Source organism: Augochlora pura, chromosome 4 (assembly GCF_028453695.1).
Source record: "Augochlora pura isolate Apur16 chromosome 4, APUR_v2.2.1, whole genome shotgun sequence".
NCBI lineage: Eukaryota > Metazoa > Arthropoda > Insecta > Hymenoptera > Halictidae > Augochlora > Augochlora pura.
In genome coordinates, this window is record NC_135775.1 from 1,801,030 (window position 1) to 1,820,033 (window position 19,004).

Consider the following 19,004-nt stretch of genomic DNA (forward strand, 5'->3'; position numbering starts at 1 on the left):
CCTCACTGATAACTTCTTCGGGGAATTAGCGCGCAACGCCTGTCGGCCCGCGACGCTCTCAACTAGTTTAACCACTCCTGTTAATATCCGGACAGTCTTTGAAGCTCCTCGAACAACTCTCTCTCTCTCTCCCCGACGATCCTCTCCTCTCGCCCGAATACGTGACCGGTTTATCGCGACGGGTTACGTGACCCACGACAAGGCTGTTTAGGTATCGCCGCCGTGCTCTTTGAATCGCTCCGCGAACTATCTAATGCTGGTAATAAGGACGTCGTTCTGCTGCTCGAACGAGCTTCCGCGTAGTCCGCGGCGACTGCTCGGTCGTCCATGGAAAATACGTTTTTGGGATGCTATGGTACAGTGGGCTGCAAATCTGAGCCTTGGAAATTTTATTTGGACAGTTCGATTATATATATGTGAATAATTGTAGAGTATAATTATTCTAATCGCATAGATGTAATAATCGTAATTACAAATGTATAATAATTGTAACCAAAACCTGTTTAATAATAATAATAATTAAATGCGCGATGATCGTAAAGAAATTCGATATTATATCAATTACGTAACGAATTATATACTGCGAGTAATTAATCGTGTGCTGTAATTCTAAAATCTATTTTCATATTAATTATATTAAGAATTGGGTACTTTAAGTATTTAAAGTGCATAATAAATATTTAATTACTCTCAAATTTACTGTCTTGAAAACAGAATAATTCTCGAAAACATACACGTCTATACGGAATTGTTAGATAAATATTGAAATTATTTACAAAGCAATGTTTAATCGGATAGTATCGCTGTGGAAAATCTTGCGACACAATTCGGCAAAAGTTTACCAAACCGTGCTACCATCCGCGCCGCGATTTGTCTCTGCTGACCCGATAAGCAAGAATTCCGCAGTCTTGCCAATGATAGCTCTCCTACCAAAACACGAACTTTCTGACGTTGAAATCTCCTCCTTTGAAAACCGGGGTCTCCGCAATCTATGGCCGAACTTTGTATATTAATTTCCGTTTTATCTCGCGCCGCCCGCGATTTCTACGGCCATAACGTAAAGAACTGTTCGAACGATTTGTTCGAGTCCAGTATGGACGGATTAATTCGTTGGAGTAAATATCGTCGGATTAATTTAATCGAATGAGTATGGACAGAGTAATTCTTTTGAATAAATATAGATAAACGAATTTATTCGAATAAGTATAGACGGACTAATTCTTTTGGATAAATATAGATAGCATAATTTATTCGAATGAATATAGACGGATTAATTTATTCGAATAAACGTAGAGAGACTATTTTAATCGAATAAATATAGAAAGACTAATTTATTCAAATAAATATCTTCAAACTTTATTCGAATAAATAGCTAAAACAATTCATTTAAATAACAATTATTTATTCGACTCCTCCTACTCGATTAAAATGTTTCTAAAATTCCTTCTCGCTCCAATAATAATTATCTCCGATGAACATAAATTAGACCAACGGTCATCACCGTAACAAACCAGCAGTCCTGTAACATCGGGAACTTCTTGCACGGTGAAAATAATTCTCTCGTCAGATAAACAATTCGAGGAAGGTACGGAGGACGCGAGGCGAAACTATTCCCGCAATAAAAATTGTTTCGCTCATCCGCGACGTCTGTCGAGAAAGCGACGCGAATATTTCTCGGGGAACTCCTCGGGGCGCCGAGTATTCTTCGCGATTACCGGTTGAGAAAATCCAACGCGATCAGCCGCCACTCTCGTACCGCGGCGTAGGCGCACTAATACGTAACCGGTTACGTAAGAAGTGGAGGGGGGTTGAGACGAGCGGCGTGGCCTAAATAAGGGAACGGACTATAGCGGGGCTCCGTCGCTTCTCGCGCGGACGTCGCGTCGCCTTGTTTTAGAAATGTTAGCGGCGTCCGCTGTCTCGCGCATGTTATGGGACACCATAAAAATTAAGTAACTTCTCCATGAAAACGGAGAATACTCCGCTGCGATCCGCTTGGCTTAACAAATCGAGCTTCGTCATCGGCCTAATATCTCGTGATCGGAATATGATGCGCACGTTATATGGGACACCATAAAAATTAAGTAACTCCTCCATGGAGCCGAAAGCGGAGAATATTCCCGCTTGGCTTAACAAATCGAGCTTCGTCATCGGCCTAATATCTCGTGATCGGAATATGATGCGCACGTTATATGGGACACCATAAAAATTAAGTAACTTCTCCATGGAGACGAAAGCGGAGAATATTCCCGCTTGGTTTAAAAAATCGAGCTTCGTCATATTCTCGTGGTCTTCCATAACGCAGCGCGGAAAGAACTGATGGGACACCATAATATCTCGTGATCGGAACATGATACACACATTATATGGGACACCATAAAAATTAAGTAACTTTTCCATGAAGCCGAAAGCGGAGTTCCTCTGCGTCGGTTAAAAAATCGAGCTTCGTCATATTCTCGTGGTCTTCCATAGCGCAGCGCGGAAAAAACTGATGGGACACCCTAATGTCGCGTCTCGTGATCGGAACATGATACGGGTATCACGGCACCCGGGGCCGCGGTTTCCCTCGGCACCCCAGTTATTTTACCCGAGCGCCTCTTTAAACAGCAAACGATTTTTTTTATCCGGCGCGGAACAGGAGGTGGTGAGCAGCCGCCCAGCTAAAATAGCGCGCTGCAATTTCACACGGGATAAAGTTACCTGGAAATTGACGGCTAGTTTTTACCGACCCCACCAGTCTCGACCAAGATATTCCGCAGGACGGGGCTGGCTGAATCGTTTTACGGAGTCCGCGATCGGGAGCATTGTTCTGGGATCGAAAGGGGGTTGGACATTATTTCTATTGTTTCGAAGAGATATTTAATTGAGAGTTTGATTTTTGCAGAAGAGTAGGTTCTTCGATAAGTATTTTATTTGGATAAATTCCTCTTCGATAAGTATCTTTTTTGAATTAATTCTTCCTAATTCTTCCGATTCTATTACGTTCCAAAATAATTTTTATAACAATAGAATGTCGACTTAAAAAATCGTCAAGCAATGAAAACTGTTGCCACGAGTCGCAAAAATCAATTTCATAAAAGTGCACTTTATTGCATAGAATAGAAATACCACGAGTCAGAAATATTATTTAACATTTGCAGTAAAAATGGCATCGACTGCAAAGGGTTGATTCTTCCTGGTCGAATAAATCATCCTGATAAATTCAACCAACTCTTCTTTTCCCAACAACAACCATAAATAATATTAAAACAAGTCAAGAATCAGCCGTCGAATTCGCATGATCGATGGTCAGAAGCACCGATCCAACCACCTAGAAAGTTCCCTCTTCCGCCGGACACCGGATCATCGCGAACGTTTAAATCATTCGGCGGCGAAGAAGAAGAATCTTTTTTTTTTCTCGTCGCGAAATCGATTTTTAAATAAATCCTCCGCGTGCCATCGCGGACGATGGGTTTTCGGATCGCCGAAGAGACGGCTAAATAATGGAGCCAGTTTCGCGGGAGATAGCGCGGAAAACTGACACCCCCCCACTCTCTCACTCTACCGAATGCTCGAAAATTAATGACGGACCGGAAAATTCCGTTTCGCTTTTAAAAATCATCCGCCTTTGGAATTTCACCCTCTCTCCTCTCTCTCTCTCTCTCTCTCTCTCTCTCTCTCTCTCTCGTCCGCCATCGACTGTTCTACACCGCCGCGATGAAAACGTATTTCGAAAGGTATGCATCAAATTTTAATGAGTCTCATCCGTCATAATACTATATTCGAACGTCGCATAATTATGCCGGGTGCGCGACGTTAACGTTGAAGTGAAAAATAACTCGTTAATTAAGCGATGTATGAAAAATGTTTTTCCCCCTGGGCAATGTAACGTTTTCCAGGTGGAAGTTGACGCTGTTCGGGTTATTTCGAATCAATTTATCGAAGACGATTATCTGACTCGGTTGAATATTTTGTTCGAACATTTAATTAATACGTCGGCGATTATATTCTATTTCGTCGAGTGATGTTAGAATTTTTATATTTTCGGTGGAATTACTATTTATTCGAATAATTGATTTATTCTTTTTTTGAATAATTAACTTTATTAGTCGATCATTCTTTGCTCGACTAAATCGAATAACTTGAATAAATTCGCAAAGTCTCGAAATTAAATATCTAGGCGAACAACTAATAAATAATTTCGCACCCCATCATCTCTAATAAAACAAACTGAACCCCCATTTATCTTCTGCACACGTGCCATTCAAAAAGGAAGAAAAAAGAAACGATTTACGTCGCCTTGGAGGATGCCCTAAAGCGATTTAATTTCCGTGAAAGACATTTTTCACGCAGCTTAGCGGCGGCGAGCGATTTATTTTCGCTTAGAAATTAAAACCTGGCCACCCTGTATATAACACGCTGCATCGACTTATCTCGACCGAACCAGTAACAATTAATAATAGAAAATAATATTAATTAACACTTTATCGACCCATAAATCGGCTATTTTCCCCCTGATCGGTTGCCATATAGTGACCCTTAATTTGTTATCTATTATTCAGATAAATGTTATTAAATTGTGCTGCAAGCTTCAAAATTGTTGTATAAATTTTTAAATATTAAATTCCTTTCGCGATTAATAAGATAAATAAAATCAAAATAGAAACGAACATTTTTACGACTGGATGACCGGTCGATAATTCACATAAAAAAAATAGGAGAAACTTACGGGACACCCTGATATTAAGGCAGCGTTTCCAAAGCTCGTTTCGTCGCGATTCTCAGCGCGTAAAACGCGTTACCGCCGCGTACCGGAAATTGTAATTAGTCGAGCGCGTGCACACAAACGCACGCATGGAGTGCGTCGCGTTTCCTTTGAGGATCATACCTAAATAAGATTATGGCGTGCTGCGAGAGAGCCGCGTCCGAAGGATATGCGGTTGTTACGTGACCGTGGCCCTCAGGACTCGCGTACGGCGCACCCGGATCAATTCATGATTATGGATTTCGGGCCGTGTACTACGCTAAATTAGAAACACCTACACGGACGGCGAACTACCCTTAATTGATCGACTGGTCCCCAGCCGGTTTCTTATTCAACGCGACGGCGACGCGTTTCGGGAATCTGGGACGGATTTTCCGTCCACCTCACTGATCTAGCTCGACGTTCGATTATTTATTTATTCGTTCATTTATTTGGTTGTTCATTTTTTTAGTTATTCCTTTATTTAGTTATTTATTTATTTGGTTGTTTAGTTATTTAGTTGTTTGGTTATTTATTTATTTCTTTGTTTAGTTATTTAGTCATTCACTTATTTAGTAATTCATTCATTCGTTTGTTTAGTTATTCATTCATTCATTTATTTAGTTAGTTAGTTATTTATTCAACGAGTACGGAGAGTTGCTTAGTAGTCGTAAAATCACGAAAATAATGCAGACGTTTATTAGTATTATTTTTATTAGGTCAAGGTTGCTATGCATTTATGCTAAAAAATTCAGGGGGTGAATTTAGAAAAAAAAGGAAGACAGAAGATTTAAAAAAATTGTATTATAAATTACATAAAATACAGCTCTAATAAAACTCCTTAATTCAGTAAACCGAAAATCGTACTTAAAATCCTAGAAATAACAATTCCAAGGAAATAGTTCGAAACTACCAATAAATCGTTGAATAAAATCCACCCTAATTATTAAAAAATCGTCTCCCGTTTTCTCGGCGATAATTTGGAAATCGCTCGACAATTCGGAGATCTCGCTTTAATTTCGAAATTGCGTGATAATTTGCGATCGATTTAACCAGACATAACCTGACATTCGCGACGGGGTAGGGAATTTCTACCGTAGAAGGGTTCGTCGAGTGGCTCGAAGAAGAGAGATTGTTCAGAATTTATTAGCCTCGAAAATTGGTAGACGGTGGAGAAAAAAAGAAAGAAAGACGAAGGAACGCGGCGGCGGCGGCGCAAATTGAAGTGTTTCCAGCGTTGCTGCAGCTAGGAAGATATTTAATTCCCTGCGGAATTATGATGTAAGAGGTTAATTATTCAGCCGTTTAGAGTTAGCCTGGCGGAAAGCACTCCCCCATTGTTGAATCGTTCGAGCTTATTCACGGCGGAGGGCAAAAAATATAATCTGGCCGGCTAATTAGCAGTTTTAGGACGTGCCACATTTCCGTTTCATCGCTGCAATTGCTTCGAAGGGTGGGGGGTGAGAGGGGTAGAAATGATCGCCCGCCGTTCCCAAGGATCTAGCAAATGGCCGTCCACCGACGAGTCGCCATTTTCTTCGAGCGACTTCTTCTTAATTAGACCGGCGCTCTCGTGCTACCGTTAACCCTTTCCCCACTGACTATAACTCGGAATAATTTCAATATTAATATCCGCGTTGCTCTAACGATCCGTTCCATGAAAAATTAATAGCCGTCACGTTTCTATAAATTATATATTAAATAAAAAACAAACTATCAAGCTATAATTGTTACTAATACTACTACTCTCCCTTTATCCCTTAATGCACTAAATTCTGAATTTTTTTTTAAATATTCTTTTTACAATTTTTTCCAAACCTTAATAAATTCGTCGAATTCGTTCAGGTTATGTTCGCAACGGTCGCGTCGCTGAAAGGGCTGGGGAATCGGTAAGTCCGTGCCTGGACACGTGTCCGCCGACACCGAGGGGTGGGGTAGGGGGTGGCGAAACGGGGCGCGCGACACAGACGACGGCGGGGCGGGGGGCGTGCTCTTATTGTCGTTAAAGGGTCACTTTCCGAAGGTATCGCGGCGCGGGAGAGAGAGAGAGAGAGAGGGAGAGAGAGAGAGAGAGAGAGAGAGAGGCCCCGAAAGGCGTTAATTGCGTTGGCATCCGGCCAAGTGCTTCGAGATCAATTATATTTGAACAGCGTGTAACGTATTTCGCTAACGGTTTCTTGATGCGGCACGTCCGCCGACGTCCTCCCCCCTCCCCACCCGTCGTCCTCTTTAACAAACACGCGGGGCCCTCTTTTCCGCCGAACCAATTTCCCCATTCTGTCGGCTACGAAAATTGCCGCCATTTTCCACCGTGTTGCCGGCAGATCAAAGAAATTAAATACCGGCGCGTCGTCTCGTCCGTTAATTAACATGTTCAACGGTAAAGGGCGCTTGCAAAAACTCTGTTGAAATGCCCGGGCTAATTGTCGAAAATGGAAGTATTTTAATTATTGTCGAAAGGTAGTATTATTACGAGGAGGAGGTATTGCCAGTATTGTTGGAAGGTATTATTATCATTGTTATTAAAAGGTATTATTATTATTATTAGGAGGAGGTATTGTCAGTATTGTTAGAAGGTATAATTATCATTATTATTAGAAGGCATTATTATCGTTATTATTAAAAGGTATTATTATTATTCTTATTAGGAGGTATTGTCACTATTATTAGAAACTATTATCACGAATCTACTATACATCATTATCATTATTATTATACCCTGCCACTAATACTACTATCACTACTTATTTATTAATTTATCCTCCACAGACCAAAACATCCTCCTCAAAAAAAAAAAAAATAAAAAATCTATAACTTCCCAATTCAGACCAAACATTATCTCCATAAACAAATACTAAAAATCATGCCCTCCGAAAGAAATAATTTATTTAAAACTACCTTCGAACCTCCAAATACTAAAAATCGTACCCTTCGAAAGAAATAATTTATTTAAAACTATCTTCGAACCTCCATATATATTTCTGGAATTTGGATTTCTGGGATTGCGCGCGTCGCTCGAGAGAGTGTTTGCGGTCAGCCTAACATTCTTGCCGCGGTCCCCCGCCGCGTCGAGCATGATCGTGTCGGCCATGCGGCGATCCGTAAAAATGCGGTCCGCGAATACCTGCGGGCAGCACACGCACACACGCGCACACACACACCACCTGTGGTAACACGGGGTAGGGGGTGCGGAGGCGGCCACTTAGCGCGTTGAAAGTCGGGCCCGAACCGGTGTCAAGCGTCGCGGAATGTCCGGGCTCTCTCGGATCTCTCTCGACGTCGTCGGCCGACAATGGGGGGGTTGTACCGAGGATTTCCCCGTCCTGGCCTCTGGGGTGAGAAGGGTCGCGAACTATGCGGCTCTTTCTTTCGGCTGCCAGGTTACAGAGGGAGGTAAGAGAACAAGCTACTCCAACGGCGCGACCTATATCGATCCCAACCCGTCATACTTATCCGCGTTCCTTTCTGTCGACGTCGTCGACCAGTCACTGGTAGACAATACTGTTGACGCGGTGACGTTGTTGTCGCTAACGTTACTATCGTTATTATTATTATTATTATTATTATTGTTATTATTATTATTGTTATTATTATTATTGTTATTATTATTGTTATTATTGTTGTTATTATTATTATTTAATATATAAATATATATTTATATTTATTATTATAATTTCTCTTTAAGTTTTGTACGAGAACGCGTCGTAATTTATGTTCGCATGGAAATTTATTATAATTTGAATTCTTGGGGCAGGTTCATTATGATTTCAATTCCTATGGAGATTTATTGTAATTTAATTTTCTGTAGAAACTCGTTGTAATTAAATTTTATATAAAAATCCAATATAATTAAATTTTCTATAAAAATCCATTGTAATTGAAATTTCTCCAATTTTAATTGTTGCAAAATCGTATAGAAAAACCTAAAGTCTGCATAACAATCTAACAACGAGTATTGTTAGTCGACTTGTGGAACGTCGATTCTAGGTCGAAAAGCGAGGATATTTTTTTGGGGGTGGTATCTTCTTCGACATTCGACAGGGGTTGTCTCTGTCCCCAGCGGTACATCCGCGGGAATATAAGAGAGTCTAGGGTTCGCGAAAACTTTAATGCGGCCCCGCGACGCGACGCGACGCGGAGGAAAAACTTCCCGGGGTTATTTCGTTCCTCGAGGAATGCGCGCGCACTGGCGAATAAGATAAGATCAATCGACGAGTGCTTCTTCCGTCTGTAAGCTAAGAGTATATTATTAGACACTAATTATAAGAAATCCAAAATTAAAATTCAAATAGCTAGAAATCCAAAAAGAAAGAAATCCAAAATTAAAACTCAGGAAGAAAGAAAGCCAAAATTAAAATTCAAAAGATAGAAATCCAAAAAGAAAGAAATCCAAAATTAAAATTCAGGAAGATAGAAATCCAAAAAGAAAGAAATCCAAAATTAAAACTCAGGAAGAAAGAAATCCAAAATTAAAATTCAAAAAGAAAGAAATCTAAAAAATAAAATCTAGAAAGAAAGAAATCCTAAATTAAAATTCAAAAAGAAAGAAATCCAGAAAATAAAATCCAAAAATTAAAATTCAAAAATAAATAAATCCCAAAAACAAGAATCCAAAACGCAACAAAACTATAACCATATGTTAACCTAGAACCTTACCTCCCATAAACAACGCCCCGTTCATCCCCGCAAAGTCGAAAAACACCCCTAAGCCGTCCCGCCGCCTTGACCCATTTAGCATCGCGGCTGCTCAGCAAAAATCCTAAACACAACGAGAACCCGTGAACATTTGTCCATATTTCGCGGGGGGTGATTCCGGTTTCCTATTTCTGCGGGCCCGCGAGCGCGCTAGAGAGAGAGAGAGAGTGTGTATCGTATTTTGTTGCATCGCGCCGCGGTGCCCGCGAACGTTCGATACCGCGCCGGGGAAAAAAGGGAACCATGTCACGTTTCCGCGTTTTGTTCGCGCTCGGACTCCCGTTCACGGAGCGGAAACGAAAGGAGAGAAAGAGAGAGAGAGAGAGAGAGAGAGAGAGAGGAGAAGCGAAGGCGGTGTGTGTCTGATCGGCGAACGATTCCTCGAAATTCGGGTCTCTCCGCGGAAAATCAGTACACTTTCTACGCCTGTCCTTTCGTATTTCGGGCACGTAAAAGCGAACGAGGGGATCGTAAAGGCGCGACGCCGTCGTCGTCGGATGGGCGACGTCGTCGACGACGGCGTGGGACGACGGTGCTTTTCAAACGTTCTTTCCACGAGAGATCGATCCGGGACATGCGGAGGCCGGCACAAAAGCCGACGAAAGGATCCCCCGTTCCACGGTCAAAAGACTTAATAAATGACCGATCCCCTCGACCCTCAACCCACTCTCTTTCTCTTTCTCTCTCTCTCTCTCTTGCGGAAATCGAGATACTTTGAGCGATAAACCGGTGATAAGCTGCCACCGCGATCGCTCCAAATTCGAAGTGATCGTCTTGTTCTTAACGAGCTCTTAATCCCCTCACAGAAGAATTTTTATTGTAAAGAACAATTTGTTTAATTGTTTATTTTTTTATTTATTTAGCTACCTCATTTTATTCGATGAGGTTTTGTTGCTATAACTGAGTGAATAATTCTTCTTCTTATTCTTATTATTTTCTTATATTTTCTCAATGCTTGTCGCTTTGAATTAATTAATTTTGAGCACGCTATTTTGTAAGTAAATAATGCTAAACTTATCCTGTAACAGTCACTCGAGGGTTGAGATAACGGGGTTTGTGTGCTGCCATATCATTGCGTCAATTTGTGTTCGTAAACCTAGTTAGTTTGAAGGAAATACGAGATTTCTGGAGTTACAATTTTCTGTCTTCGTTTTGGCAAGACTGTTTTATTTCTGAAGTATTATAGTGTATTATTGAGAGCTTTTGCAGCAACTTTTTCCTTTGCAACAATTTTCTACGAAGCGTCGTTAACGAGTTATTAACGAAAAACTTTGACTAGAGAAAAGCGAACTTTGTTCACGTTGTCGGCCGCCATTTTGTCCGCTCCTGATTGGTCGATATTTTTCGTTAATATCTCCGTAACGACGCATCGTAGAAAATTATTGCAAAGGACAAAGTTGCTTCAAATCAACCAATAACGTTGACTAGCGAAAGACAAACTCTGTTCAAGGCGTCGATCGCTCTCTCGCCTCTGATTGGTCAATATTTTCCGTTAATATCTCGTCAACAAAACCTCCTAGAAAATTCTTGTAAAGGAAAAAATTACTTAAAATACCATCAAGAATCTCCCTATCCAAGATTGAAAGTGACTTTTAGGACACCTTGTACATGGCTGCTGCCACGTCGACTACGACGGCGGTTAATAATACATGCGGAATGATTGGACGTGGCTCGGTTTCCTAAGGATTCCGAGTTCCTCTATCCGGCCTCGGATATTCCGCGCACCGGAACGGATCGCTTTACCCGAGCGAAAGTTCACGGGAAAATTTTCGAAACGTGTCCCGCACGCCCCTGTAATGGAGTTTTATAACCTACTTTGTTTCGTGCCGCGCTAGTCGGCCGTTTACGCGGCTTTCGAGCTCCCGCGGGAAGAAGAGGATGTGCGCCCACCGAGTGGCATTACTTCGCATAATTTTTAATCCGTTTACTGCGCTCTCGCCGGCCAGTTAGCTCGCGCCTTTCGGGAACTTTTCATTTTCTTTTCGATTTAATCACGATCCGCCATGTAAACCGCGGTCCCCCGTTGATCTCCGCAGAATTTTCCGCTCGCGGAAATTGTTCTTGCACTTTTTAATGGCCACAGTGTTTTCTAACGACCGTTACACGAACGTTTAATGAACCGTTAATTAAGTCGATAAAAATTTTCTAAATTGAAATTCAAGTTACAGTAATTTTCTAAATTGAAATTCAAGTTACAGTAATTATTAAATTGAAATTCAGGTTACAATAATGTTTAAATGCAAAATTTGTCTAAATCAAATTTCGCTCTTTGGCATAGAAACGGGACTTAAAGATTCGCTAAAAAAGTTACGCAACGATTTACGGAAAAAAAAGGTTCGGAAAGGGGGTAAAAATTAGGGAACAAATCGAACGTAGACCATTGCCAAGTATCTTCCGTTTCATTGTCCTATCTCGGCGGAGTAACGCGTGACCCGACATTGACACTGTCACGGGGCTGGCTCTTTGTCAGAGTACGAAATTTGGCCACGTATCCACCGATCAATCTAATGGCACTATTCCAACTGCTTCCGTTTGGCTTGGACTTATTCCAACTAATCCATAGAGTGGCTCGACGCCGGCGATCAAACTTCGCGAATATATTTCGCTTATCGCCTGGGATAAGAAAGAAAGTTGCGTGCGCGCTTACGCTGTACGGGCAGCCGGAAATTTGTCGCGCGACCGCCACGCACTATATCGAATATTAATGTTAGTGATATTAATAGTGGAATAATTTGACGTGGTATAATGTGGTAGAGTATAATGTGATATGATATAATATGGTGTAACATAGTATGGTAGAATATAATATGGTATAATATAATTATGACATGATATAGTATGATATAATATAATATGACATGATATAGTATGATACACAATATAATATAGTATAATTTAATATAACATAATATAGCATAACACGATATACCATAATATTAATATTAGACAAAAATATCAAGCGAACGTCATCGCTTTCCGTTCGTTAATATTTATGCAATATTTCTCGCGCAGCTCACGCATCGCCGGCGAACATTTAATCGTTGAATATTAGAACGGCATCGAGAATTTTCATACGTGCGCGCGCGCGCGACACGCTCGCCAAGATACATGAATAATTTCGGGGCGGGGCGCGGTGCACGTTCCGTCGAATTTTATCATTTTATTACAACGCGTAATTTTCCGCCGTTCGATCCGAGAAATGAAATTCTGCCAAATGTGTCCTGCCCGGGCAACGTTACGTTTCTCTCTCGTGCTGTACACGGTGTATTTTCGAAAAATATTTTTTCGATATACCGTATCGGCTATAATAATAATAATAGCAGTAACGCCATAGAAACAATAATATAGTATTAATAATAATGATAGCAATAAAAATCCAGCAACAATAATAACATTATTACTAATAATATTGTAAAGGGGAGAGGTAATAAATAAAAGAGAATAAATCAAAAGATTTAAGTAACGCGAAGACGGAGAAACAAACGAGACGAAGGTGTCGTTGTGGCGTTATTATTAAAAAGGAAAACACTAATCGTGTTCGACGAGGAAGTATTCATTGAATTTGGGGCGGGAAGATTGATGGCCGACGTTTCCGCGCATTGTAATTCTAAGGGGTGAATTATGAAGAGCTATAGAGGGGGAGGGAGGTGGTGGTGGTGGAAAAGAGGTAGCGAACGATATATATGTATATGTATATATGCACGGCCTATTGACTGATTTATAGTTTTGTTATACCGCCCCGCAATTTTCCCCTTTCATGCGTTGCGTTTCCTCCTCGTACTACACACGATGCAGTTAATAAATGTCCGTGATATGAATAATTGTCCGTATTCTGTTAACCTCTCGAAAATACTGTAGATTTAATATTTGAAAATTGTGAATATTTGGAAATAAAATAGTGAACATTTAATATTTTAGAATAGTGAAATGTTTTAATAATTTAGAAGATTTCACACTGAAAAATAGTGGATATATAGTACTTGAAATCTTTTAGTATTTAAATATTAATATAGTGTATATTTAACAGTTAATATACTGAATACTCAAGTCGTAATATACTGAACACTCAACACCTTGATATACTGAGCACTTTGCCCTTAATATACTATACATTTAATTCTTAATATACTGAACGCTTAGCCCTTACTATACTATACATTTAATTCTTAATATACTGAACGCTTAGCCCTCAATATACTATACATTTAATTCTTAATATACTGAACACTTAACACTGAAAACCTATAGAACACTCAACGCTAAAAACCACTTACTACCTGTAAAACATAAAACCACCTAATCCCAACAAACCCCTGAAACCACCCGCACCACATAGCACGCTGAAAAAAAACACGAATAAACACCGTCCAACACCATGAAGCCAAACATTTTCAATTAACGCGCCGCTTTCTCGGAAACTCCGCCGCGGCCACCTCTCCCGCTACCTCGTCTCTTCTTTTTCCTTTCCTCCTACACGTTATCACAGCTTTTTATCATGTATGCAGAGTGTCGCGCATCCTCGGTTTTGCAGCAGGAAAGATTAAACATACTTTGAGAAAGATCCTCGCGGAAACGAAACCCGCGCGACGGCACCGCCTGCCGTGCCGTAGAGGCAGCAGAAATATTAAAAATGTTAAGAGAGAGAGAGAGAGAGAGACGACGACGAGCAAAGCAGCGCAGGACAAACATTTTCCTCGCAAAATCTGGACGCGTACAGATGGCTCCTGATACTCTTATTTCCCCTTAAAATAAAAAGGACACGACCATTGCTCTCTCGGACCCTGCTTGTTCAACGACCCTTTGACAGCGCGAGCTTCCCTCCTTGTTTTATCTCCCTTTTCCCGGGGCAACGTTTGCTCGTATTATTCGAAGAATTTAATCGTGACATTTGCCGAATTTATTCGAATTACTCGACGGATATGTTCGACGCGTTGTTCCAATTGTTAGGGACATTTTACTGAGTTATTTTAGTCGAATTATTCGACGGATTTATATGTAATATTCGACGAATTTATTCGAATCATTCGACAGATATATTCGACAGATATATTCGACGAATATATTCGATAAATTGTTCGAATAATTCGACGGCCGCATTCGCGAGCAGAAATATTAAAACTGCTGGGAGACGAACAAAAGGGCGCCGAACAAACGTTTCTCCTCGAAAAATCAACGCGTGCAGATGGCTCCCGATACTCTTATTTCCCCTTAAAAAAAAAAAAAAAAAGACACGACAGGGCTCGCGGTACCTGCTTGTTCGCCGACCCTTTGACAGGCGCTGGTTTCCTTCTCGGTTCTTTTATTCATCTTTTTTCGGTTTTTTCCACTTTTTGTAGTGCAGCGTTTAATCGATGCTCTCTCGCCGTGGTGCACGTCGCCGCTTTTAACTAGACTTTTTTCGGATGCTCGAAGGAACCCTCGGCACACGGTCCATTGCCGACACACACACACACACACACACGCACGCGTATATCCCCGCGACAGCACGGCAACACCGTGCACACGAAAATCAAATGAAATATGCATCGGGTAACAACGTTGGCGGAGAGGGGGGGGAGGAACGTTGCCGATGGAAAATCCAGTCCCGCGATCGCCCGGCCGGGACGCACACACTATACCACCTTCCTCTTTGATTTTCAACCGACGACTCCCATTTCCTCGAACGTATTGATACACTGCTCTGTGCCGAGTTATACCCCTTCGGAGATTGTACATCTCGCGACTGTGTTCTTCGCCGCGATTTCCTCGGCCCGGCCGATCTGTTTGTCTCTGGGTGGAACCAGCATTTTGGCCGTGTTGGACAAGGGAGGATTAAACACTGTGACAGTGGCGTGATATTTGAATTATTCGACGAATTTATTTGAATTTTTTATTCGAATTATTCGACGAATTTATTTGAATACTTTAGTCGAATTTATTTGAATTATTCGTTGAATATACTCAAATTATTCGGCGAATTTATTCGAATTATTCGTTGAATATACTCAAATTATTCGGCGAATTTATTCGAATTATTCACCGAATATACTCAAATTATTCGGCGAATTTATTCGAATTATTCACCGAATATACTCAAATTATTCACCGAATATATCCGAATTCTTAGAATTATCCGACGAATTTAACCGAGCTATTCGAATTGTTCGACGCAGTCGATTGTTTTTAGCCAGGCGGAGTCGCGAAAGGGTTGATATCGTCACGGTCTCGTAAATATCATTGTTTTCGCAACGGTACAGCTTTCGATCGGCTTGCGGGCGATGGTGTTGTGCGGCGTATCCGCTGGAAATACCGCGCGATAAAAAAGCGTCCGGCGTGGAAAATGTAACGGAAAGTTCAAGGTAAGGAAAGGTCAATGTGTTGTCGCGATAAACAGATATTGGACGGGAGATTTAATCGAAGCGTTCAGGAGAATGTCGTTCACACGCCGCATATAGCGCCGCGCCAGCCTTGGCTCGGCGGCGTGGCATTCTTTGAAAGACAATTCTTTGAAAATTAGTTCTATATCAATTATGTGATGCACAAGTATGAAGACATCTCGAATGTATTTGACGAATTAGTCAGATTGTTCGATGAATATATTCGAATTATTAATACTATTCGAATTATTCGATGAATATATTCGATATATTATCCGAATTATTCGACGAATATATTCGAATTATTCGACGGATATATTCAGTATTCTATTCGAATTAATTGGCGAATATACTCGACAAACTATTCGAATTATTCGTCGAACATATTCGATATATTCAATTGAATTATTCGACGAATATATTCAATATTCTATTCGAATTATTCGACGAACACATACGATACACTATTCTAATAATTCAAAGAACGCATTCAATATACTATTCGAATCATTCAACGATTACACATTAGTCAAATAATTCGCCAAATACATCCAACTAAAATATATCCACATAATCCCACTAAAATCGTTCCCAAATACTGCCTTCGAACCATTATTCAACCAGACCACAATTCGAAACAAATTCGACCGATATCAATCTCCTATTTCAAACCCCAATAGTCATCTCATCCAACCCCTCCGCCCCCGCAGAGACGTTCCACCCTCCGCAATGCAAACGTGAAAGGTAATACACGTGTTTCGTCTTAGATCTCGATCCCGGACGATAAACTTACGAACTTCGTTATTCATGTTCCCCCACCCCCCTCGTCACATCTCGGCGTCGCGTCGCTCTCTCCGTCATCGAGGAAAACGGTTCCGGCAGTTGATTCCGACTGCGACGACGCAGAGAGTAGAGCTACACCGTGGAAAATCATAGCGGTATTCATTAACAGTGCAAACACGTCTCCCCTCTCCCCCCCCCCCCCTGCCGCGTTTTCCTTTCAATGTGATTTCGTGGTGGAGTGGGGAGGAGCCCCCGAACTCCGCTTCTCGGTAAATGGTCGGATCGCTTAGGCTAACAAAGGGAAGTTGAACGGACGAGAGACAACGCGGCGGAGAGGGGGGGACCGGCGAGAATATCCTCGGCGCGAGCAGAGAGAAGGTCGTTCGTCCGTGTCGCTTGGTTTCTTTCGTTTCGGTTTAATTGCGCGCGTAATAAGTAACAGTAACGAGCCACTCTATGGATAATGCACGCGCCGTACACAAAGCGGGGAGGGGTGAGCGGGGGCTAGGTAGCGCCTCGGCTAGACGCGAGCTTTCTCTCTCTCTCTCTCTCCCTCTCTCTCGAGGCGCCGATGAAAAAGGATCGGAAGTCGCCGAAGTGCGCCGCCGAGAACGAACAAGCATCGTTAAGCGCCCTGAATTGATGACTTTTATGCTCGAGTTGTTCCTTTCTGCACCCGGGGAATCATTAAAACCGTGTTTCGCTGCCGTTTACCACCCACCGCCACCCCCCTCCCCCTCCTTCAACGTCCGCTAATTCTTCAACGATGTTTCACCAGGCGCGCCGCACTTCTTCGCGCCTGTTGAAGACGGGGCGAGGGTTCTTATCAATCACAGTTTACCTTCGCTTCCGGCCAATTTTTTCGCGGAGCTGTTATCTGTATGTTTAATAAGATCTACTAAATGTGAATATTCGAATTATTGTATTTAGCAATGCGCAGTAATTAAGGTTAATTAATCGATTAATTAATCGACGATTAAGATCTGAGAGGCGTGATAGTGCAAGGGGTTGATTCGACTCATTCGGAAAATTTTTCTTCGATTCTGCGATCCAGTAATTTTCTATTCTAACAATTCTAACAAATCTTCATGCTGATAATTTTTTAATCCTAGCGATTCCAACAATATTCTAATAATCTTCGTACAATGTTCCAATAATCTAATAATGTTTTAATAATGTTCGTCTCGACTTCTCACCGTGCACACGCGGTGCATAAATAATCGATAAGATCGCGACGATAAGATCGATCTCATGTCGTCGACGACGGCGACGACGACGTCGGGGACAAGTTTGTGGACAAGTCGCGGCCCGAGAGAAAGTCCAAGGTGTGGGAATAAAAGTTTATCGGCGAGGCGCGCTCGGCTAAAAGCCTCGGCCGTCGAACAGCGTGATAATGGCCAATAAAACGATGTTATTATGCTGGAACGGGGGGATGGGGAGAGGGGGGATTACTGTCACCGTATAATCCAGAAATTACTCGTGCCGCATTGACCCCGATGGCTTGCCGAGCGATCTTCAATATGTCTCCTCGAAACGGCGATTTCGGCTTACCGACTGTTTAACGGCGGCGGCTGTGTCCCTCGTGACGCTCACGGCAGCCTTGTTATACGACGTCGACGTCGTCGACGATGACGCGACGTTTCGACGAATTCCCTACTGGAATTCCTCCCTCACTCCCCTCTTCTCTTTCGGATTAATTCCCTATTCTATTTTTAAAGATGCAATCTCAGACGGCGAATCGAGGACAGCGCCGACGACGCTCCCCTCGATCATTTCTTTCTGCTCGCGCTTCGACGAACCCGGGACACGGAAACTCGGGCGTTCCTCGAGCCTTCCCCCGTGGATTGTACAATGTATTCGATGATTGGATTTGAAATTACTTCACGCGCCGTTTTATATTTTAACGAGCGACGATCCCGTCTACCGATCGCACCGGCACTCGTCGTTGGAGATTGAGGGTGGAATTGCTTCGCTGCGAGTCGCCTTTCGACGATTTTTTGACATTTGTGCGAGCTTAATTAGTTCTTGTTTTGGTTAGGTTTGTTCGTTATCGAGGGGAAAATAATTTGTTAAAGACGAAATACTTTGTTAGAGATGGAATAGTAAGGAATAGATTATTCAAGGTTTTATTCTGTTTTATTCTTGTTGTATTGTATTTTAATTATTCTGTTTCTTAGGTTTCTGTATTATTTTGATTATTATTATTATTATAGCTATTTATTCAATATTTTCTTATTCCTATAATTAGATCAATTCTTTATTTCAATAATTCTTTAGTCAAATAATTCCTTACTCCAATAGCTCCCTTTAGTCGGAGAATTCTTTGCTTGAGTAATTTCGTATTGAACCAATTCTTTATATCTTCCAATAATTCATTATTCAAACTGTTCTTTATTTATGCCAATAATTCTTTAGCTTAACAATTCTTTATTTATTCCGATAATTCT

The 19,004-nt window shown here is 41.5% G+C and overlaps 1 protein-coding gene across 6 annotated transcripts in view; it reads left to right on the plus strand.

Moving 5' to 3' along the window:
- Positions 1–19,004, plus strand: part of Cask (peripheral plasma membrane protein CASK) — a 222,577-nt gene that overhangs the window by 93,194 nt on the left and 110,379 nt on the right. The window lies entirely within an intron of this gene.